Source organism: Platichthys flesus, chromosome 12, assembly GCF_949316205.1.
Source record: "Platichthys flesus chromosome 12, fPlaFle2.1, whole genome shotgun sequence".
Taxonomy (NCBI): domain Eukaryota; kingdom Metazoa; phylum Chordata; class Actinopteri; order Pleuronectiformes; family Pleuronectidae; genus Platichthys; species Platichthys flesus.
The window spans coordinates 3,399,657-3,424,325 of record NC_084956.1 but is presented as its reverse complement, the minus strand read 5'-3'; the positions used below and the strand labels follow the sequence as shown (position 1 = coordinate 3,424,325).

Sequence of the window (24,669 nt, the reverse complement as noted above, 5' to 3'; positions counted from 1 at the left end):
CCGGAATGTTATGAATATATATATAAATATATATGTATCCCTTCATGTTTCTGTAGGTCTCTGCATGCGTGTTTAACATCAAGGGGCACGTTCAATATCTTGCTTCGTGCTCTTGTGTTGCATGGGAAGCAGCAATTTCAAATGAAACAGTGAACTGCAAGTTCTGAGGCTGTGAAGGGTCAAACTGGTCCAAGACAGATCCACCGTGAGATTCATGTCATGTAGTTCTATCTTTGTACCTCACAGCTTCAAAGTCCTGTTTGAGGAGCGTGATACACCCATCCTGAGCCAATCAGGACCCTTCGGGACTCGTTGGATCGGGTTCAGACCAAGGTTTATAAATGACATCCAGGTTCAGATTTCTCTCAGGCTCACAGAGGTTTCCATCAAAAAACTCTTGCCTGTATGTGTTCCCAAATGTCTGCTTGTAAGTATCTTTCAGAGGATGAGTGTAATGGTGTGAGAAGATAGTTCAGAGCAGAAACCAGTCTCGCTCACACAGAAAACGTCTTATGCCACAAATGCCTTGTGCGAGTGAAAGAGAGTTTCTGTGTTTTACCCGTCAGCTCACACAGTTGCCCTGTGTGCACAAGAGTCAACAAATAAAATAAAAGCAATCCAGCCACAACCATTAGCCCACACGCACATCAATATGATTTCCCCTGCAGGGCCATCGCCACCATGTCTCCTTTTATGACGACTGGAGCCTGTTCACCTCCACATCTTTATGAAGTCGATGATCGAGCTCTTTGGCCTTACTGGCGTTAAGAGATTAGCTATTTTTCTGACCACCGCTTCACCTCTCTGCAGACTCATCGTTATGAGACCAGCGCTAACACTGTGGAATCATCACAGTACAAGTTTGTAATGTGACATGATGCACAGTCATTGGTGTAAAGTGAGAATAGGAGGGGGCTAGTGACGCAGCCCTGAGGGACACCGAGGCTCAGTGATACGATTGAGGACTAATGAGTTCCCATTCAGACTGATTGAAGACGGTTGGTCAGAACAGTCTGTGATCCGGAAGCAGAGGTGTTGGTTGAAAACCATGTCGGGAGGGCTGGGACCAGTTTGATTGGGATTGTGTGTGCGGTATCCTTCAATGACTCATGCTTAAGTTGAAGCAGACTGGTGTAAAGAGCAGTTGATATTGCATCCTCTGGATCTATTAGCACTGTATGCATTCTGGTTCAGGATTAAATGTGGCTGGAATAACCTGCGAGACTCAGGAGCAGGAAGTAATTTGAGCAAAATTACACAAGGCAAATCATTTCAAAGTAAAACTGGAATTCATAAACTTAAGTCCAAACGAGTTCTGAAAGACAATTAAGTCCGAAATATAACTTTACAGTTCATGATATAGAATCATTGATTAGTCCAACACAAAGCAACAGAGTGGTTTTGTGTGTTGTTCTGGTTCCCTTGTTATTTGTGTGAAAGGATCTGTGAGTGTTGTCCTGTTGTTGTTGTGAAAGGGGACAGATGTCAACTCATCCCTGCTGAAGGTTGTTACTGCTGAAGTGGTCCCTGCTTTTCTGCCTCTGGGACATTTGAACAGGCCTTATCAATTTAGCCCTATGTTGACACTATGTGTAGCAGCCCAGCTGGACCTATAGGCTGCGTCTTGTATGAAACAAGCCTCATATCCAAGATGCTTGAACAAACCTCAATAACAACAATTCTCCTTAAAGAAACATATTTAACTTGCAGACTGATGTGAGATCAGGTCATGAATGATATTTTCTCTTATGCTCATAAAGTCTGTCTCTGTCTTTCACGGTTTCTATCAGCTCGAGACGATCTTATCATCATGGTTCTATTATTACCTCCTCATCATCCCTCTCCTCAAACAGTGGCCCAGTGTCACATCTTCTCTAACCCCTGGAAACCCTCTGTGCTCCGGCCTCCATCGTTTGTACATCACTGGGTCTCTTCATTCCCTGCCTTCATTTGCAAGTGTGCCCTCATCTGATTAACCATGAGAACATTCCTCTTCCATTGAGTTCGGTTTTTATACAAAGACTTCAACAAGTGACTCTGTGATTTCATCTCTCAGACGAGAGGACACTTATCCGGGCTTTAAGGTGAGAAGGTGAAAGACGTCCTGTATCTCCGCCGTCACATGACTCTGAAGACACTCAAAGTAATTGAAGGTTTGCCAAAGGTCTCTTTTCAATGAGACCTTTATAGATGGCAATCACTAGCAGAGGACGAGACTGACAGCGAGGAGACATCCTGACACTATCGAGCGACGAGACAGACAGATCACTTTCTCTGTAGCCTTTTGCCAAGAGAGCTCACTAGCTGTCATCCAAAGTGCAATTCATATTTATATCTTTAATGCATGAACAATAACTTAATTACCAACGTTTAAATTGCTGAGGAATATTTTCCCTAATTACAGGGTAATCAGACAATGACAGCGTAATGATATAGCAGTGTCTTACAGCTGGTTATGCTACTTATGACAGTTTTAACTCAGTGGAACAAGATCTTTCTTGTAATTGTAGGATTTGGTTTCGTTCAGGACTTTGTCTGAGGAAACATTCTTGTGATGATATTGATGTTTAGGTTAAAAGTTTATGTTACACAAAGCTGCATTTGCATTATAATAACTACATTTCAGCATGTCGTTAGTGGCCACCTCGATCAGAAACAGCCCAAACAATGATTATGTTTGTTGTAAATGTTGGTTTTTAATGAGCTACAATTTTTCAAATTAGTGTTTTCTTGAATCATAGAGAAAATCTCTTCCACATTTGTTGCACTCATAGCAGCTGAGTGCAGAAACCACTTTGCTGTACAGCTCTTGGCTCGACTGTAACGGTTTGTTTGAGATCCCATTATATCCATTACTTTTGTGTTTTCAACATGAATAAATTGGCAAATGCAAAAATTGCAAGTAATGCTTTCATTGTGTCGTAAAATTAACCCTTGGTATTTTCATAGGGAGCCAGTCACGCCCCCTGCAGCCTGCCCTGATTCACCGGCTCTACAGTAGCCTGGAGGGGACAAACTAAATCAGGGTCTAGAAGAAGTTTCACATCCAGGATTTCTGGCAGAAAGCTTTTCTCCTGAAGATCGATGTCTGCTTAAAATCCTTAAAGCCGCATTTCACCCATGTAAAAGCCACCACACAGTCACATATTGAAAAAGAAGGTTGAAGAAACGGCTTTTAAGTTGGATGCAACTTTCAAACTCACCACTAGAGGCCATTGAATCCAACACACTGGTCCTTTAACAATAATAATCAAATTCAAGATCAATGCAGCGTCTGAAAGTATCAAACATTGGTTTAATCTCTGGTAAGTTTTTTTCATTTCATTTTAATTAAAAAAGGACAATGCACAAAACATAAATCTCAAAATGAGAAGGTATGATTAAGATCTAGCTTCATCGATAAAGTTAATGAAATAAACAGCAATAACAAACTAAAAACAAAAAGATTAGTGTTTTTATTTTTAAGGAATAAAGAAGTTAGTCATTTAAAAAGCAAGTAAGAAATCTACAAGATGGTATCTCGTTTTGCTAAACAACTAATTAAAACATCTCCTCCCAACTCTTGACAGTCAAAGTTACACTAGCTCATAAATAGATAACTGATATGACCTCACAGCGTGTCACATGTTCACTGACACACTGGGAAACTGACTGAGCTCAATCAACACAAAACATAGCAGAAAATGAAGTGTGTTACCTGAAACTATGCAGCCGCAACCAGCTACAACACAAACTGCCAGTATGCTAAGGAAACAGGAAGGAGGAGGTAATGCACGTCTCCATCGTTCATCGTGCGGCTGAATCCGCTTTGTGCCTGTTCATCTTGTTTATTGTTTCAGCGTTAGTCCAGGTAGTGACAGAAGCAGAAGGTTTTCTCTGTTTCTCTCTGGCTCTGCGGCCTTGTGAGGTTCCCTGGTCCACTCCATCAAGGTAATGTGATTAGTTTACTGGGCCTGGGACCTGGACAGGTTTCTTCTTTCTGCAAGCGCTGTGTGTGCATGCGTGTGCGCGTGTGTTTGTAAATGTGTGTGTGTTTGAGCCCCCATGGACACTGTGATGGATGATGAAAATGAACAAATCAATACAAAGGGCCTGTCATTGCAGCTACATCCCAATTTACCTCGCCATGTCCGCTCAGTCAGTCAGCAGCCAGAGACAGAGGAAGGGAGAGAACCAGAGTTAATAAGGAAGGGCATGTTGAGAGGAGTGGACTGGGAATAGCAAAGTGAGGAAACAAATGAAGAGAAAAAGAGGAGGAGAGGGACTGATGGCCAGGAGGAGATCGATAGAGAGAGGTTCTGCAGGACAAGATCAGGGAAGGGAAGTAACATGAATGATAAAGACACAGTGAGGGACTCGGGTATTTCCCCTGCTGCGATATCAATCAGATTTGGTGTTTTGCCTGAAAAGGTCACACACTGCAGTTGGACACCTTGAGTAATTCAGTCACACACATGCACGTAGAGAGCGAGCGCACCCACTGCGGCGCGGCAACACTCTTGCATCCGTCCAATCCCAGCGGAGGAGCTGCTCTGGTCTCCCGCGGGAGATAAGGACGCTAACCCCTGACGCTTCAAAGTGGATTAGGAGCGTCTTGATTGTGAGTCAATTTTCTCTGAGCCGTAAGCCTTAATGGTTGTTTTCAGCACCAGTGCTCTGCTTTTAATGGTTCCAGCCTGCTTTTCAAATTGAAGTCGGGAATTAAGTTATCAAAAGGGAAATAACCCGACGGAAACATCACCTCGTGGCTGGCCGCTCCGCCTGTGTGTCCGTGTGCATGTGCTCCGCGTTCACTAAGCCTCGCTACCGACCGAGCAAAACACTGCAGCTGCATTAGAACATCAGTAATGACGATAGGTTCCCACAATCCCGACACTTCACAGCTCTCGCTCGTGTCTATTCAACTGTCACGACTGACAAGCCAACAAATGACTTTTTGTATTTTTTCTCTCCAGCTCAAAGTTAATGTAAATATCCGAAAGGCCGTGGTTATGAAAGACTACGAGTGCGTGGCAGATTCGTTCAGGCCCGGGTTGAAACTTCGACTTCCTCACTCCTCTCTCTCTCTCTACCTAACAGGTCTCATGCTGATGGAGCGTCGGGTCACACGTACAGTGGAAGCAGCTGTAGGCGTACTTTTGCTTTTACACATGGTTATTTTCTCAGCACTGAACAAAAGCAGCAATCTTTTCCTTGCATTAACCAGAGGTGGTTTTATTGCATAAACCCGACCACACCAGTCTATAAGTCCATCATTTATAAACTGAAGGTCTGTGGTTCAGCCAACAACTACATCTCCTTTTATATATATTGTAGTCAATAGTTTGTATACAGAATTACTAATTGTTACTAATTGTTCCAGGACGGGGAATAAGGAGAATAAAGTTCCCCGTAGCAAACGTGTCTCCACCAAGACGTATTTGGCAAATCCAATTAGAAGTACTCAAGGTGTAATAATTGTTTAATAATGCACAGGGGCAGGGATGTTGAGACACAACCGAGGAAGTCTTTTATAATGATCTAACTGCTTGTGTAGATGCTCCTTTTCTTTAAAGCTGCCCCCCCGCTGGGAAGGATATCCACATTTAAATAATTTACTCCTTTTGAAACACCAGCAAAGACGATGAACCTTGAGTCTTGGATTATGTCGTGTGTTGTTCCTCAGGAAGCTGAAGGCTGCAGGGGGAACAATTTAAACTCCCAAATCCTACACAACCTTGCTGCTATGTCATACCTGACACACGTGTGTAACAGTCGTCGATCCATCTGCAGGCTCCACATGTCTTCTTTCCTCCGGGTCTAATAAGCATCATTATCACAACACGGGGCCGATTCACACTGGATTGAGAAAAGCTGATTGAATGATGGTTTAACCTCCACCTACATGTTAAAGCAACACTGCTCATGCTCAACACACTCCACCCGGCCGGTGCTGTGTTGATTTTGTGTCACCCCTGGTTGCATAACGCCTCATCACAGAACATCTTAGTCATACAGGTTGCAGAGCATACTGCCTAGAGGACATGCAACAGCTCTGTTGTACGGCTACCTCGCTTCGCTCCACACACCAGATGTTTGGCCTAATTAAGAGGCTATTTCAAATCTGTTAGGAACCTTGTTTGAACTCAACTTACAGAGCCGCACATTTCAAACAGTGTTCCTGTCCTTGGTCGTCTCCTCACGTGTCACAACTGAGTGTCTGGCTTTTCTGTTCGAGGACAAACTCCGCCCGTCCCAGCTGCTTCCAGTCCGCTCTCTGTGCCGTCTAATTGCAGGACATTCACCTTTAATTGGAGTTATGGCCTTCCCCTCTACGTAGCCACAGTAATGACACCGTTTCTCACTCTCCCGTTAGCATGTGACGGAACATCCACACTCGTGAGACAGAAGTGAGGCCGGCAGAAAGAATCTGGGCAGACGGGGACTGAATCTGTCATTTAAGCAAACACTCACGTACACAGATGGAGAATGTAACGGCCGTGTAAATATTCTCTGGGTGTTTCCATGTGGAGATAAGTGTGTGTGACTGTGATACCCGGGAGAACCCGTTCACCAGCTGCTCCCGGGGAATAGGAACTCCTGTATTTCACTGGCCAGTCGAAGACGGCGTTAAAAACTCACTGTCCCAGCTGAGAGTATTTTCAGACTTTCAACTCCACATCCATTATTGACGTGACAGATCCTCACTGAACCCGAGTGTCTGAACGTGACACACCCACAGACACACAGGGAATTCGTCTCGGGTGAATCTATATGCAGCTAATTGCTCTTGAGATTTATGTTCTAATATTTGCTTCCAAATTAGAAGAAGAACATTTACACAGATCAGTGGTTATTAGATCACATCAGGGGTCATCTCCGGTGTCAGGGAAATAATCAGCACTGACATTTTTTTTTTTATTCTTCGTACACATTACTTAAACAACTGACTCGGCTGCTTTGTGATTTTTAATAATTTAAAAAGTTAAGTACAGTTTTAACGACACAGACCAACCTGCCCAACAGGGAAAGCTCATCCACTTTACATGGCTGAGATACTGTGAAGAAAGAAAGAGCATGTATTGAATCTTCTCGATCCACCATGCTTCTTTTTAATTTTCATGGTAATCCGTCCTGTAGTCTTGGAACAATTCCAAAAAACAGTCAAACAAAATGCCAACTTCAACTAAAACTTTAAATCTGAAACCACAACAACAGCATTAAACCAGCAGCAGGTGCACAGATGCATCATGTTCATTTTATATCTCCAGGTCTTGTTTAATGTCAGACAGGATGGGCTCCAGTCTCAAAGAATAGGCCGTATAGATAATGAATGGATGGATACAACACAGTGACCAGCCGCCACATTAAAACAGCTGTTTGGCCAAACTACTGCAGTTGCATCTGCATTAGCTGATTAGCATCGGCTGTTTCAATCATGCTGCACAATAACTGGCTCCAACATGAGCTGTAAGCACATAAAGGCAAACCACTGCATATTCATGAGGTGGTACAGAACCATTACTTTCTGCAATAACTCTAAACACATGCAGCTGCAGCAGCTTCAGCCAACAAACCAACGCTCTCCATCAATTAAATGACAAGAGTCCAAAGTGGACCTTCTGCAAATCCTGTGATCGACCGTGTCGGACCTTAAGCACTTAATGCAACTCTCTAGATCTCAGGCGGCAGGTTGGTCATCACACGAGTCCAGAAGCTGCAGGAATCTGAGGATCTTCAGCAGCTTCTCACAGAGTGTAAAGAAGCTGTGGACAACAGCTACCAGCAGAATGTGTCTCATGGAGAGGTGGTATTCTAGTGGCAGAAACTTGGACTATGGGCAGAGAAGGTCTCTGGTTCGTCTCTGGTTCGACTCCACGGAGAGACAACAAAAGACGAACCTGGATTGATCTGTCCAAAAATCCAAGAGTCTCCCTACCCTGTCTAGTGCCCCTGAGCAAGGCACCTTACTCCCCCAACATCTGCTCCCTGAGCGCCGTACATAGTCGCTCACTGCTCTGTGTGTCCTGCACACAGATGGGTTAAATGCAGAGGTTAAATGTCCCTACCTGCATGAGTGTGCCTTTGCATGTCTGTGCATGTGTTTGGGACTAATAAATTGATGTTAATCTTAATCTTTATCTTCATTTTCAGATCAGTGGAGATTCACTGACATTCCTGCTTCACTCTCATTAAACGTTGAATCACAGAAAGGTGGAAGCCCCTTCATTCAAATCCACTTATTTCTTGCTTTAAGATGACATTTAGCATTTAGTTGAAACCAAACAGGTCCATGTGATCATTCACAGAATGTTGTGCATGAACTCACAGGAAACCTTTCCTCAATGCAATTAATTGGTGTTATTTTTATCCAGGGCTTACAGGCAGCTGCTTGTGGAATGTGTTTGTTACCTAAAGCAACGAATCCCTCTGCAGGAAGGACGGAGCATAAACAGCACAGTTCAGTACGAGCATTCCCTCCGCTGCCTTTAATTTGATGTATGTCGAGTGTGATTACATGCACCCAGTACAGTGGGAAGCTTGATTCAATCTGGTGAAAAGGCTGCCGAGCTCCGGTGCTTTCTGAGCACGGATACCAGGGCGGTTGTATCTCAGCTCCTAAATATGCACGGGACAGTTCATCAGGAGCACAAGAGCACAGAGAGGGACTTTATGGAGACGTATTGGACGCACAGCTTGAATCCAGACTTCTCCACCGCTCCCTCACTTACTCCTGGAAATCCACAAGAGTGAAAACGCTGCCACAGAAGCCCGATGAAGATGTGACAGATGTTGTGATGAAGGTTAACACAATCACATCTGTCCTGCTCTGTCGGTCCCTTACACTCATTTTCTAAACTTCCCACTTTGGCTAAAGACAATTGATCAGACCCGATAGCAGCTTTCAAAAATGATATCGGCTTCTGTGATAAATTCCACTCGGGTTAGTCCCGGTCTTTTTAACGATGTGTTAACAGCTGACAGTTTATCTGTTTGACTTCCTTTCTTTTTTCTTTACATCTGCTTTTGATGAAGCTGATCACTATTTGAAATGAAAGTTGTAACTGAAGAGTGGACGGTATCTGCTTTGTTTAAAGATTGGATTGATTTCATTCACGGACATTTTGTATTCCCATATGTTCTGCCTCCCTTCTGTCTGTCACACGTTTACCTGGAGCATCAGATCACATCAGTTTTTGTAATAGCTCACTGCAGGACTGTTTAGTCTTGACCAAATTCTCCATCTATCACTAACACAGGCTTGGTTTGTTGAGGTAGCTGGTGAACCAAACGTCCTTCTGCTCTTATCCTGGGGAATCCAGATATGTTCCCTGGTCAGACAAGTGGTACCTACCGGGATTAACCCGGGGTTTCCTCCCGGTTTGACATGCTCAGTGAACCTCCAAAGAAAAACGCAGGAGACATCAAGGCTACTTCCTCGAACCACCTCAACCTTTTGATATGATGAAGAGGAGGTTCCTCTCCGAGCTCCCTCCAGATGTCTGAACATCTCAAAGGAGAAAACCAAAGCACAACAGTTTGTAAACCCTCGTTTGTTATTTGTTCATTTCAGAGTAGATTTGACCATTTTAATTACTTGATAATTACTTGATTTTCTTTACTTGATGTTAATTGAAATGCTCTCCATTTTCATTATACTACATTAGTGGCCGCTAATCAGCACAAATGTCTGTGTAAATATATGCATATATATGTGTGTTTGTGTGTCTGTGTAGGCAGCTCTTGAAAACGGTTGTATGCCTAAATCACCAGAACATGATTATTACGGGGAGCTTTCACTTTAATGCGTCGCTGTAATTGCTTTAATGAGACTATTAATTTAATCACAGTAGTGCAGTATTGCCTCTGTCAGTAAGTTTAATTATCATTCAAAACATATGCAAAAGTCAGGAAAGACAATAAATGCTGTAACACGGTCTAAACTGTCCATATTCAGATGAGCGTTAAGACCTGTCTGAGTGTAACGTTATCTGTGGAACTGGATCAAACTGGGATAAATCTCTGGTTTGATGGAACCATCACAATCCCAGCTGCAGGGAGACGTTCACAGATGAGAAGTAATTAATTTCTTCCATTTTCTCCTTCCCTCTCTTCATCTCTCCATCTCTCCTCAGGTACAGCCTCCTCATTCAGCTCATTACCTTCTGCTGGTGGATATTCTCCATTTCCATCACCTCTCCTGCCCACAGGCGCCTCCCTCTCCACTCAGCTGAGCTCATATCGGCCCTAATTGAAAGCGTCATTGCCTTAATTGCTTTAATTAATCACCTTTTCTGTGGCGGAGCCTTTGTGGGGATTTGATGACATTGGCAGGGGGAGACTGAGGGAATAACTCTCTTTACCATAAGAGACGATGGGTTAAAGGTCATGTGAGTTCCACTGGGAGCATCTACAACAAAGATCTGATGGATCCACAGCTTCCTGAGAAACAGCGGTGACTCCTGGGAGCATTTTGCAGCTTTAACTCTGTGATGTGCTCATCTTCTGCCGGTTGCTTTGTTTAACGTTGAAGACGAGACAGCTCGGGGGAATGATTAGATATCGCTTAAAGTTAAAAATAAAAAAAAATGCCATAAAAGCAGCATCAAGTACGAGTTTGGATTTTAATTGGTAACATCATCATATGCACTGGGGCTTGTGCACATCAAGTAAACACATCATGGGAAAAGACAAAAGACTTGAGCTTCATAATCCTGTTTTAATGTTATATAACGATGTGTTCACACTGAAGAAATACACACAAATGGATTTGAAGCTTTTAAAGACATATTAGTGGAAGAGAATTGATCTGGAAGTAGCTGAATTATCAAATAGTGTAATATGGTATGTGAACACTGAAAGGAGTCAAGATGTGTCATTTGTACATTTTGCAAACAATTTAAACGAGATTTTTCATAAAGATTGAAGGAATGTGAAACTTGGAAATCTGCATGTTTTGCCCATGGGAAGACAGAATTATGTCAACAACAATTACTACTTCACTTGCAATATAACAACCTTGTTATCTCTGGTTCATTACGTTTCATTCATTTGTTTCGTTTAGTTATGTATGTGATGTTGAATAAAATCCCCAAACCACAGCTCCAAGCTCCTCTCCATTGAACATCAATATTTCTCTGAGAGTCATCGACAACAAAATGGACATCGAGCTGTTGTTCTGACACAAGGTCTGTGCAGATTATCACAGAGAAACAACAACCTTTGTCTGAACAGGAACGTTTTGATTAAACTCTGCATGCTGGCTCCACTTGCCTAACCAGACCTGACAAAAAATGGGCATGTTAAGAAAAAAACTTTGTTTTCAAATACTTTGTTCATGTTTCTATATTCAGAAACATATTGAATCCATATTTAGTTAATATTTATTTATAAAATGTTTGGAAAAGACGTTTTTAACACAATTATAGTACTTTTATAATTTATTGACTCACTCTAGAGACATGAAGCATTTGAAAGCAGGAGAGTGAATTCAAAGGTTTGTTTGTTCTTCCTTGGCCCATATTCCATCTTTACACCAAGTATCAATAATTTTTTTTTGCAGTTTTTGTGTAATGAGCAATGAAAACACAAAATCACCACTGTAGGCCCTGGTGAACCATTTCTATTGCGCTAAAAGCTTTAATCTTTTTTAGAAATCAGTTTGTAAGACTCGCTTGCGATACATTATAATAAACTGTCTCTTGTATAGTTCTGTGAACGGGAGCTTTTAATCTGAGTTGATATTGATGGTCATTAAGAGATCACCTCAATAATATCCAAGAAAAAGAAATGAGAGAAACAGAAAATAAATAGTGAGTGAGCTACAAATACATAAGAGAGATGTTGGGGATGGTAACTCCTACAAAAAGCGTTTATTTGTAATTCTTCTAGTTTTCTCCACTTGTTCACAGAAACGTTGTAGTCTCTAGTATAGATCTGTTATGTATAAATATTTTGGCGTTTATTGAAAAAGCCGGCAGCTCCAGATAAAGGCTCCCTGACTGGCCGACACTATAACAGGCCGTTTCCAGGCCCCGATCTGAGCAGCGGCTGCTTAGACTTTGGCCTCAGGCAGAAAAGGTCTGGAAGGAGTCGGTCCTGCCGGAGCCAAAACAAATATGGCAGCGGCAGGATATATTTACCGTAACGTAGGAGGGAGCGGGCTAAGCGAGGAGAGCGGGATGAAATATCACGTATGTAAATTAAAGAGGCTTTTATTCTTAACTGTGCGTCGAGCGCTGTCTGTGGTTCTTTTCTTGGATCACCCACTCGTTTCCTCTGTCGTGCCTCTTTAGCCTCCGATTGTCAGATTGTCCCTTGAACCGTTGTCATCCTCCACGTCGGGAAACTTCAACAACACAATCACGGCTCTTTGTCGTGTCGCTTCTATCACGGCAGTTCAAGTAGCAAACAGAAACAATTAACACGACTGAACCGCGGAGCTACAATGCTTTTGTCTCGTGTTCCTGAGGAAAATGAGCGTCAGTCATCATGACAGCCATTATCTCAGAGATAATAAGTGTCTGCTCTGATCAGTCGGTTCCCCTGAACCCCCCCCCCCCCCCACTGTAGATTGAAGACGTGTCTCGTTCAGACAGGATGAAGAGTCCCTTCACTGTGTGTGGCTCCAGTGCAGCTGATTTCTGAATCCTTCCTGCGAAGCTAATCATCAGTTTGAACCTTTTAGACACAGAATCGTTTCAAACAACTCGGCTCTGCAGCGTCTTGATTACGCTTTGTGTTGAGTTTTTGTGTTATTTTCGGCAACAATTTAAACCAGCAGTGCGTCTCCTTTAAATGAAGAGACACGAGACAGGATCGAAATGAGAGAGGCAAAGACAATCACAAATCTTAAATTCTGTGCAAACTGTAAATACGCAAATATAAAACAGACAAATTAATTCAAATGAAGAGTAAATTTCCCAATATTTTGTGAAACTTCAAATCAGTTTTTAGACGGAAGTGAAAGTAAAAGCTCATTAATCTAATTCATGTCAATAAGCCCTTGTTTAAGGTTTGATGAAAACAAAGCTATGCAACAATTAAACATTTGTGAAAATACTGCGTGAAGGATCGATGACACAGATTTGACTTTATCAACACAAAATGATTTAAACATTTGACTATTGCAGTTCAACATGCTTTTTCATTTCTATTACAGATTAAACTTGTTGTTGTTCTCATCCAGTTTTCTAAATAAATCCATTTGCTGAATGCACATCTCCTGAAAGAGCTGACTGCATATAACTGAACACCAATATGCTGATGTTATTCTGAAATGTTTGGATTATGATGTTCACATCAGTTGCTGTTAGAATATTCCATTCATAATCCCATTTACACCTTACAGAGCATATTCTTTATCTTTTATTCCACCAGTCTTCGAAGCCCAACCTGAGGTCAATATCCTCATATGATTATTGATTTTTATTGCTTTAATCAGGTTTCTATCTGAATATTGGTGTCTATATAATTCTACAGGGATGGTCTAGAAGTCGAGTATTAACAGTTTTTTCACTAAATTCAAAATTTCGTGTTAAAAACTCATCAACTCATCTCAGGGGATCACACAGATCAAGGGGTTCTCTGTTGAACATGATGTGTACGTAGGCGACTGTTAACTGGATTTAAAGAATATGAAAACCATCAGCAGTCCCAGTTGCCTTTCACACACTTATACAACTTCTGAACCTGAGTGACAATCCCCTGAAAGAATCTTAAACATCCACTGCTCTCCGTCCGGGGACTGTTAACACACGCTTTCCTCACCATTGCATGGATGCTCTTGTCGGAGGGGGGGGGGATGTTACAAGACAGGCCACAGCAGGGACCTGAGATAAATGACGTCTGTATTTCACCGCTTTCACCCGCCACGTCAAGCCGGGCGCCATCCATCACTAAACCACAATGACACCTTAAATTGGTTACGTCAAATTAACCTGATGTATCATGGCGCCATGCTGGGGGTTTCAAATTGGTTTTGTGGCCAGTTATGAGCAATGGGGAGGCGTTTATCACGAGTGGCTTTTACTTGTCCCCAGGCAGGTTGTGGCGTTTCTTCCTTAACCCCGTGACCGGTGAAGATCTAGAGATATCTGTTAAACTGTCATGAATACATCACCTGGAGTCTCATGAAATACAGCACTTATCACAGGTTGATACCGAAATCACATGAATGTCAGGAACATGTGTTAATAACTGGTCCCAGTCGAGTATTTAATACGATGGTAGAACCTTTGAAATGGTCTTTTAATTGCTGAAATTAGTTTTTTGGTATTTTATAGGCTGGGATGTCAGACGTGCTGTAAATCCACTGATAAGACTTATTTCAAATTAAAAGCCAGTCACATAAATGGCAGGAGCTACTTTTATGTCCTGATTCTTCAGCTGCCTGAAACCTTTTGGACCTTTTTAAGGGATTTATAATTCCTCTCTCTGACTCTGGTCTTGTAATCCTTTATGTATTTTTGTATTGATATCTCTTATTTGTATTTGCTGTTTTACTTTGAAACTTCTTAACTCTGGTTTCCTGTTCCTGTGGCGTCTCACCCGAGTTCACTTCTCTCCTCTGCTTTGTGTCGGTTATATAAACTCTCTGCTCCTCACTCTCCTCTGTCGCTTCATTTGTTATCGTCCCTGGAAGTTTTATTGCTTTTCTGATTTGTAACTTCACTTTCTAGAGGTTTTTTTTTTTTTAAGTTGCTGCTTTATTGCTGCTTTATTGCAATTCACACCACAGCCTTGGCTTTCATTCTGTTTTTGGGTTTGCTATAAAACACATGACCTGGAAGTTTATCCACCGATTCCATTGGTTATTGAGCAACTGTCATCGTCTGTGGCCTTAAAGAAGAGTTGATCATCAAATAACTCTGAAAACCCACAAGTTCAGTTCATTTTCTCTTCAAATCCTTAAATGCATGAGTGCACGTACACAAATACCTGAGACCAGCACCCCCACTCAATCACATTTTATTTGTTTAGCACCTTTCATGCAGGTTAGTGCCGTTCAAAGTGCTTCATGGTAGACAGATGAGCGGGGAATTAACAAAACGTATAAAAATGCTAACAATAAAAAAGGACAATAAATGGATGAGTCAATTTAATGCAATAAAAAACAAAACACATTAACACATTTGGTATATAATATGAAACAGATGCAATAAAATAATGTCTAATGCCTGTTGTGAGGAGAGCGAGGACACACGGTGCGACACTGGACACAAACCTGTTGTGTACATGCTGATTAAAAAAGACACAATTCAACGACCGCCTTCCACAAACTGCAGTCACGAGCCGCATGGCAGTTTAACACATTTAACACATCTCTGTGCCGAAGGTGTTTTTTTCTGATAGTCCCATAAAACTCAGAAATAGCAGGAAACGTGGTGAGAGGACGTCTCGGCTGCGGAAAGCTGTCAGACTGTGTAAGATGTGGATCAGTCCAGTTGTTCAGACCAATCAACGCCTTGTCTGCTCTTGTCCTCTACTCAAGGAATCAGTTGTGAGTATTTAGATGTTGTTTTCCGTGTAACAGATGAGACTTCGTGGAGCAGGAGTGTATTTTCCTCCTCTCTGTTTTTAGTCTCATCTTAGAAACAGGCGTCTCTCTGGGTTTCAGACGTGTGTTGACAGCGAGGTGACTCGATCCCTTCACTCCCGGTGAGTAGGAGTTGACAACGACATGATAACAATCAGCAAGACCTACGCCTGCAAATGTATTCATGCTCACAGCTATTGTGAGGACGCACATCCACATTCTGCAAAGTCCCGGTGAGAAACAGGTGTGTTGTTGGGGGGAGGAAACACACATGAAGCTGCTCACTCTCTTCACTGAGGCACAATCATCATCATCATCATCGTGTCAACAATTAACAACCCAGTCTCATCAGAAAACGTTCAGTGGCAACGTTGGTCCACTTGGAACGACGTTACCATCTCACAATCTGGCCTCTCAGAGTGTGAGATGGTAACATTTTGTCAGCCCATTGTTTTGCATTGGCGTGTTCTCACGTCACGTGACTCACAAGCTCCCGTCTGCGGAGAGGAAAACATGGCGGATATTCCTTTTTCTCTCAGATAAAAATATAGTTTTGTAACTTAGTTTGGGCATAAAAATACATTCTGACACCATTTCTAGCGAGAAATGTGCTCTTTGCTTCCACAGTCTTCAGCCAGTTCGTGCTTATGATAAATATTTTAATAGTTATCGCGAATGTTTTTATCGTTGCTATGAGGGTTGCTATGACGCTGCCATGCCAGCACGGCGCAGCGTGCTGTTAAAATCACCGTCCCTGCGTGGTGTCCCTCAGTGATCGTGAATGTTATTCACGTTATATAATATTAATATTTGAGGCTAGATTACACCTCTAATGCGAAGGATCCTGCGAGACCGTTCATCCCGAAGGGGGACCGACTGCGCCACGGACGGACCAGGCGAGCGGAACTGACGTGTGGCTTTTAGTAAACATCCGGTTCTTTAACTCGGGGCTGCGTAGTAACCACCGAGCGCTGGGAAGACAAACGATGTCATCTTCCTTCTGTCAGGTGAGTAGTTTATTGTTTTTAAAGATCGTTACGATCTAGGTTTACAGTCCGAGTGCTGAGACAGCGGTTGCGGAGTCCGTTGATACACACAATGCTAATCTTCAGCTAATACGCCATTGTTAGCCACATGCTACGGCCCACCGTAGCCTGTGCTACCTGGGAGGTGAATACATGGTTGTTGAAACCAGTTCAAGACGCTTAGCTCATCATTGAGGGACGCTACAATATAAATATAAACATGAATTTGATATATGAATGCTTTAGATTAATAAGGAGTGTATTTCTCTACCATTACTCCAAAATATCAGATCAATTTGGTTTAATGTATAGTATGCAATATGACAATAATGTTTCCATGTTATGGAGTTGCAATTCATTTTATAAAACAATTCCTATGTTCTGTTTTTTAATCAAGGACGATCCAAGTGAAGGTACAGGAGTTTCATTAACGTCAATAACTTGGACCGAACACTTTGTTTTGCTTGATGAAGAGCAGGAAGGGCAGCCTGGAGAGAAAGAGAAGCCGGGTTGAGCCCACTACCATCATCCACGTACCACGAGGAAGATGCGGGAGAGAAATGATCCTACCATTAAAGAGGTACTTTTAAGTTACATACCAGAAACACCATTTTATATAATATGCCAAATATACATTTTTATAAAATCCCCAAAGTACGCTTGCTGACATACAAGTTAATATCACACTGAAAGAATTTTGATCAATCATGCTTCCCTGCTGTGATTGTTTAACTGGGAAAACAACTTTTTCCACAGGAAGGCAAGTCAATTTAAGGAATACATGTTCAAAGTTTTCCTCTGTTATGTATAATGATGACCCCCATCAAACATAATGTTAGCAATCTTTACACCTTTTAATTTATTCTGATTATTTCTGTCTACATGTGTGAATTTGCCTTCATTAGTTTCAGAAAAGAGCGATGATGTATCGGTCACGGGGCGGCAGCACGAGACTCCGCAAACTAGTCTGTAAGCAAAGTAGACAAAGGCATCAAGGTTGCGGCCTGCCATCATTGTTATTTTGCTTAAGGGACTGAATATGTATCATGTAGAAATATTAGCATTTCCCTTATATCTACCAAAACTGCTTGTTTCACAGACTGCAGTTTTGTTTTGGTCCGATGTGGTGTGCAAATACAACCGTATCGGCAATGGGTTGTGGGGCATTAACATTTGTAACTCTAATTTTGTTTTGACAGACTGTGAAAAGAGCGTTGCGAACATCACCAATCTACAGGAAGACACAGTCCAGTAATGGGTGTCAGAAGTTCAGTAGTGAATGACAGGTACTGTGGAAAATGTGTGTCATCGTTGTACAATGTCCTTTGACTCTGTTTACACAAGGTTAACACAAAAAGGTTTGATTGTAAACTGATATTGGTATGAATTCATGTTATTCTCCTCTTCACAAGAAACAAACAATCCAAATTACCTGCAGAACGCCCTTGATGGACGCTTCAGATGCATCGTCAGACTTGCGAGACAGCAAGATGCCAACTTTAATGGCAATTTATTTGTGTAACATTCTGTGACCAAATGTATAGATAACTTTTTGTAGATTGTAAAAAAAGATAACCCATTTATTAAAAAAAAACTACACTAGAATTACCGCACTGCGTTGTATGACTCCGCTAATCATCGCAGTGTCCGTCTACATATTTCTACATATTTTCTCTCGTATAAATGACACTGTGTCTCTTGACAACTGAAACCATAAGATGAGGTCACTGTGGCCTTGACCTTTTGACTTTAACACAAATACACAGTTAGACAATCCGAAAACATACAGTTATGCCAAGATATCTTTGGTTTCACATACTAGATGGCATAAGCAGAGACATCAACTCAGGGAAAATATTTCTGTAGAAAAGAAAGCCCTGTACATGTGAATGTATACATCAATCATGCTTCCCTGGAAGCGTCTCAATAAAATAAAACGTCTCAATAGTGCGTTTGTACGTGTGTATGTATACATACACACGTACAAACGCACTATTGAGACGTTTTGTTTTTTATCATATATTCTCAGGAAGGACTGATGCATGTACTGAGACGGGACGTGAGGGCCTACTCTGCGTGCTCAGAGTTCAAGCCCAGCAGGGTGCAGCGGGCCTGACATATTCCGGAACAGCAGCACAGTCTTTGGATGACTCCTCTGAAGATGAAAACATGGCGAGGTACTTCTCCACTGATGAAGAACTGTGAGGGCTGTGATTAGCTACACTCTCTTGCTACAAGGCTACTCTTGCTACTCCCTGGCAGCCTTAGGAAGGCATTAGCTTGCTGTTGGGTAGCTGTTAGCTTCAGCATTTTCAGATTTAGCGGCCAGTCTGACGTTTATGTTTAAAAAAAAAAAATCGGAGGAAACCATCTTCATAATTTAACACTATGGTTTGTTTGTGTGTCCTTCAGTTCTTCTCAAGAGAAGCAGTACAGGTGTGCCTCAGCTCCACGGTCCCTCCTGCAGCCTCCGCTCCTGATGCTAACCTCATGTCTCCATCACACCAAGCAGCAGACCTGGAGTGACAGACCTTTCTCCAGAGCTGCTCCCTCCCTCTGAAACCCCCCTCTCCAAAACACTATTTGTGGCGTTTTTAAAGTCTTATTTGCATGAGAATTGTTGATCATAACATTTCCAGCAGATGCCGTAATGTAATGTTTTTGAACAATAAATGACATTTATCATAACATATTGGTATTTCCTTGCACTTCTACACCATGATATTGTCAGATAACATTACATTAAAGCAGTGAATGCTCTGCTTTAAGCAACATAAACACACAATGATTCAATGGATCTGAAGTAGAATGGGCACATAACATTCTGTAGAGAATGCCTCAGTAATTGAAGTCAGAAAATAAATTTCTTTATCTGAGGTTCCAGTCATTTATAGTCACAGGAAAGCACACAGGTCTGGTTGTCTAGGGACAACCCATATCATATTGTTTAAGATGTGTAACATCAAGTTTGTGTATCAGTGCAAAATACATACCGTCATTAGTCAAGAGTTCACTCTTGTTTACACAAAATTTAGGTGACCCAGATGTTTCACAATGCATCTGATAAGGTCTTATGAGAAACATTCTTAACATTAAAGAAATGAACACAGAGGATAACAATATATGTTTGACTCAAATCAGTAGCTGGTAATCAGCAGCCTGACTTATTCAAACACATTAATACTACAATGAATGAGGCAGGGGTTTTCTATCAGAAATCATTTCTGGGACATTCATTTAAAAGATCTCCAGTATAAGCAAATGTGTTTTACAATTGGTTTACATTCAAGTGTGAGGCTGTCCCATCACATGGATTTATGACATATATATTGTTTGTATGAGCTGTCCCTCAGTGAAGTACTTGCACTTCTTGAAAAGCTCTATATAAATAAGATGTATTATTGTTTATACATTGCTTTATACATGTTTTCCTAAAAGTCACTGTAGATACAGAAACAACAGTATGGTTCAGGTGACAGTGAGTTGAATGTGAAGGTCATTTCAATGAGCTCAAGAGAAACCTAATGTGACGATATAGTTGATTTCTGATAGATAACCCCTGCCTCATTCATTGTAGTATTAATGTGTTTGAATAAGTCAGGCTGCTGATTACCAGCTACTGATTTGAGTCAAACATATATTGTTATCCTCTGTGTTCATTTCTTTAATGTTAAGAATGTTTCTCATAAGACCTTATCAGATGCATTGTGAAACATCTGGGTCACCTAAATTTTGTGTAAACAAGAGTGAACTCTTGACTAATGACGGTATGTATTTTGCACTGATACACAAACTTGATGTTACACATCTTAAACAATATGATATGGGTTGTCCCTAGACAACCAGACCTGTGTGCTTTCCTGTGACTATAAATGACTGGAACCTCAGATAAAGAAATTTATTTTCTGACTTCAATTACTGAGGCATTCTCTACAGAATGTTATGTGCCCATTCTACTTCAGATCCATTGAATCATTGTGTGTTTATGTTGCTTAAAGCAGAGCATTCACTGCTTTAATGTAATGTTATCTGACAATATCATGGTGTAGAAGTGCAAGGAAATACCAATATGTTATGATAAATGTCATTTATTGTTCAAAAACATTACATTACGGCATCTGCTGGAAATGTTATGATCAACAATTCTCATGCAAATAAGACTTTAAAAACGCCACAAATAGTGTTTTGGAGAGGGGGGTTTCAGAGGGAGGGAGCAGCTCTGGAGAAAGGTCTGTCACTCCAGGTCTGCTGCTTGGTGTGATGGAGACATGAGGTTAGCATCAGGAGCGGAGGCTGCAGGAGGGACCGTGGAGCTGAGGCACACCTGTACTGCTTCTCTTGAGAAGAACTGAAGGACACACAAACAAACCATAGTGTTAAATTATGAAGATGGTTTCCTCCGATTTTTTTTTTTTAAACATAAACGTCAGACTGGCCGCTAAATCTGAAAATGCTGAAGCTAACAGCTACCCAACAGCAAGCTAATGCCTTCCTAAGGCTGCCAGGGAGTAGCAAGAGTAGCCTTGTAGCAAGAGAGTGTAGCTAATCACAGCCCTCACAGTTCTTCATCAGTGGAGAAGTACCTCGCCATGTTTTCATCTTCAGAGGAGTCATCCAAAGACTGTGCTGCTGTTCCGGAATATGTCAGGCCCGCTGCACCCTGCTGGGCTTGAACTCTGAGCACGCAGAGTAGGCCCTCACGTCCCGTCTCAGTACATGCATCAGTCCTTCCTGAGAATATATGATAAAAAACAAAACGTCTCAATAGTGCGTTTGTACGTGTGTATGTATACATACACACGTACAAACGCACTATTGAGACGTTTTATTTTATTGAGACGCTTCCAGGGAAGCATGATTGATGTATACATTCACATGTACAGGGCTTTCTTTTCTACAGAAATATTTTCCCTGAGTTGATGTCTCTGCTTATGCCATCTAGTATGTGAAACCAAAGATATCTTGGCATAACTGTATGTTTTCGGATTGTCTAACTGTGTATTTGTGTTAAAGTCAAAAGGTCAAGGCCACAGTGACCTCATCTTATGGTTTCAGTTGTCAAGAGACACAGTGTCATTTATACGAGAGAAAATATGTAGAAATATGTAGACGGACACTGCGATGATTAGCGGAGTCATACAACGCAGTGCGGTAATTCTAGTGTAGTTTTTTTTTAATAAATGGGTTATCTTTTTTTACAATCTACAAAAAGTTATCTATACATTTGGTCACAGAATGTTACACAAATAAATTGCCATTAAAGTTGGCATCTTGCTGTCTCGCAAGTCTGACGATGCATCTGAAGCGTCCATCAAGGGCGTTCTGCAGGTAATTTGGATTGTTTGTTTCTTGTGAAGAGGAGAATAACATGAATTCATACCAATATCAGTTTACAATCAAACCTTTTTGTGTTAACCTTGTGTAAACAGAGTCAAAGGACATTGTACAACGATGACACACATTTTCCACAGTACCTGTCATTCACTACTGAACTTCTGACACCCATTACTGGACTGTGTCTTCCTGTAGATTGGTGATGTTCGCAACGCTCTTTTCACAGTCTGTCAAAACAAAATTAGAGTTACAAATGTTAATGCCCCACAACCCATTGCCGATACGGTTGTATTTGCACACCACATCGGACCAAAACAAAACTGCAGTCTGTGAAACAAGCAGTTTTGGTAGATATAAGGGAAATGCTAATATTTCTACATGATACATATTCAGTCCCTTAAGCAAAATAACAATGATGGCAGGCCGCAACCTTGATGCCTTTGTCTACTTTGCTTACAGACTAGTTTGCGGAGTCTCGTGCTGCCGCCCCGTGACCGATACATCATCGCTCTTTTCTGAAACTAATGAAGGCAAATTCACACATGTAGACAGAAATAATCAGAATAAATTAAAAGGTGTAAAGATTGCTAACATTATGTTTGATGGGGGTCATCATTATACATAACAGAGGAAAACTTTGAACATGTATTCCTTAAATTGACTTGCCTTCCTGTGGAAAAAGTTGTTTTCCCAGTTAAACAATCACAGCAGGGAAGCATGATTGATCAAAATTCTTTCAGTGTGATATTAACTTGTATGTCAGCAAGCGTACTTTGGGGATTTTATAAAAATGTATATTTGGCATATTATATAAAATGGTGTTTCTGGTATGTAACTTAAAAGTACCTCTTTAATGGTAGGATCATTTCTCTCCCGCATCTTCCTCGTGGTACGTGGATGATGGTAGTGGGCTCAACCCGGCTTCTCTTTCTCTCCAGGCTGCCCTTCCTGCTCTTCATCAAGCAAAACAAAGTGTTCGGTCCAAGTTATTGACGTTAATGAAACTCCTGTACCTTCACTTGGATCGTCCTTGATTAAAAAACAGAACATAGGAATTGTTTTATAAAATGAATTGCAACTCCATAACATGGAAACATTATTGTCATATTGCATACTATACATTAAACCAAATTGATCTGATATTTTGGAGTAATGGTAGAGAAATACACTCCTTATTAATCTAAAGCATTCATATATCAAATTCATGTTTATATTTATATTGTAGCGTCCCTCAATGATGAGCTAAGCGTCTTGAACTGGTTTCAACAACCATGTATTCACCTCCCAGGTAGCACAGGCTACGGTGGGCCGTAGCATGTGGCTAACAATGGCGTATTAGCTGAAGATTAGCATTGTGTGTATCAACGGACTCCGCAACCGCTGTCTCAGCACTCGGACTGTAAACCTAGATCGTAACGATCTTTAAAAACAATAAACTACTCACCTGACAGAAGGAAGATGACATCGTTTGTCTTCCCAGCGCTCGGTGGTTACTACGCAGCCCCGAGTTAAAGAACCGGATGTTTACTAAAAGCCACACGTCAGTTCCGCTCGCCTGGTCCGTCCGTGGCGCAGTCGGTCCCCCTTCGGGATGAACGGTCTCGCAGGATCCTTCGCATTAGAGGTGTAATCTAGCCTCAAATATTAATATTATATAACGTGAATAACATTCACGATCACTGAGGGACACCACGCAGGGACGGTGATTTTAACAGCACGCTGCGCCGTGCTGGCATGGCAGCGTCATAGCAACCCTCATAGCAACGATAAAAACATTCGCGATAACTATTAAAATATTTATCATAAGCACGAACTGGCTGAAGACTGTGGAAGCAAAGAGCACATTTCTCGCTAGAAATGGTGTCAGAATGTATTTTTATGCCCAAACTAAGTTACAAAACTATATTTTTATCTGAGAGAACAAGGAATATCCGCCATGTTTTCCTCTCCGCAGACGGGAGCTTGTGAGTCACGTGACGTGAGAACACGCCAATGCAAAACAATGGGCTGACAAAATGTTACCATCTCACACTCTGAGAGGCCAGATTGTGAGATGGTAACGTCGTTCCAAGTGGACCAACGTTGCCACTGAACGTTTTCTGATGAGACTGGGTTGCAATTAAGTTAATTGTTTAATAGTTTAACGTTTTATTGTATTTTTGAATCATCTAGACTCTAGATGATTTAAAAGAAACTCTAGATTCTAGAGCTTCTAAAAGAGACACATCTCCTCTACTCCCCAGACATCAATTACATGATTAACCTTTTGTTTAAAGCATTGAATCCTTTATCAAAACCATAAAGTGAATGTTGACTTTTTTGTTTAGGCCCTCTGCTAACATGGAGGTGTGGGGTGACGTAATTTCCTGCACCCGGCCACCAGGGGGTTATTTTTTATTTTTTTCAATGCTACAATTCTTTTAAAGCAATAGAAATAAACGTGAATCATCATTATGGTTAAAGTCTTTGACTCATGTATTCATATCGACTCATTGAGGACGCTGCAGTCCTCACAGTGCTGGATTTTTCCTAAGAGGAACTGACGTCTGCTCGATTGCCCTTCATTTAGAAGATGATGCCTGAGTCACTGATTGTTATTCTCAGCCTCATCATTATATTAATGGTCTTAAAAGTCACATTCACTAAATGGGAATGTGTCTTTTTTTTTTTTTTTATTAAAACACAAGGGCTTGTTAACCTTCTTGATTTAGCAGAGAGAGCTGTGCCCTGGGAGAAATTAACTAAAAGTCAGGAGACTCAGTGGAGGGTATTTGTGGCAAACTCCAAGTCTAA

At 41.4% G+C, this 24,669-nt stretch overlaps 2 long non-coding RNA genes across 2 annotated transcripts; one reads left to right on the top strand and one right to left on the bottom strand.

Annotated features, from left to right (window-relative positions):
* The first annotated feature begins 16,082 nt into the window (after positions 1 to 16,082).
* LOC133966670 (uncharacterized) lies at positions 16,083 to 19,206 on the top strand. The gene is made up of 5 exons (XR_009923969.1): positions 16,083 to 16,524; positions 16,940 to 17,122; positions 17,742 to 17,828; positions 18,572 to 18,719; positions 18,955 to 19,206. It is a non-coding gene; the product is annotated as an uncharacterized LOC133966670 (long non-coding RNA).
* A 1,434-nt stretch (positions 19,207 to 20,640) lies between these two features.
* LOC133966658 (uncharacterized) lies at positions 20,641 to 23,983 on the bottom strand. The gene is made up of 5 exons (XR_009923964.1): positions 23,321 to 23,983; positions 22,723 to 22,905; positions 22,017 to 22,103; positions 21,126 to 21,273; positions 20,641 to 20,890 (listed from the first exon to the last, which is right to left on the bottom strand). It is a non-coding gene; the product is annotated as an uncharacterized LOC133966658 (long non-coding RNA).
* Positions 23,984 to 24,669: the final 686 nt, after the last annotated feature.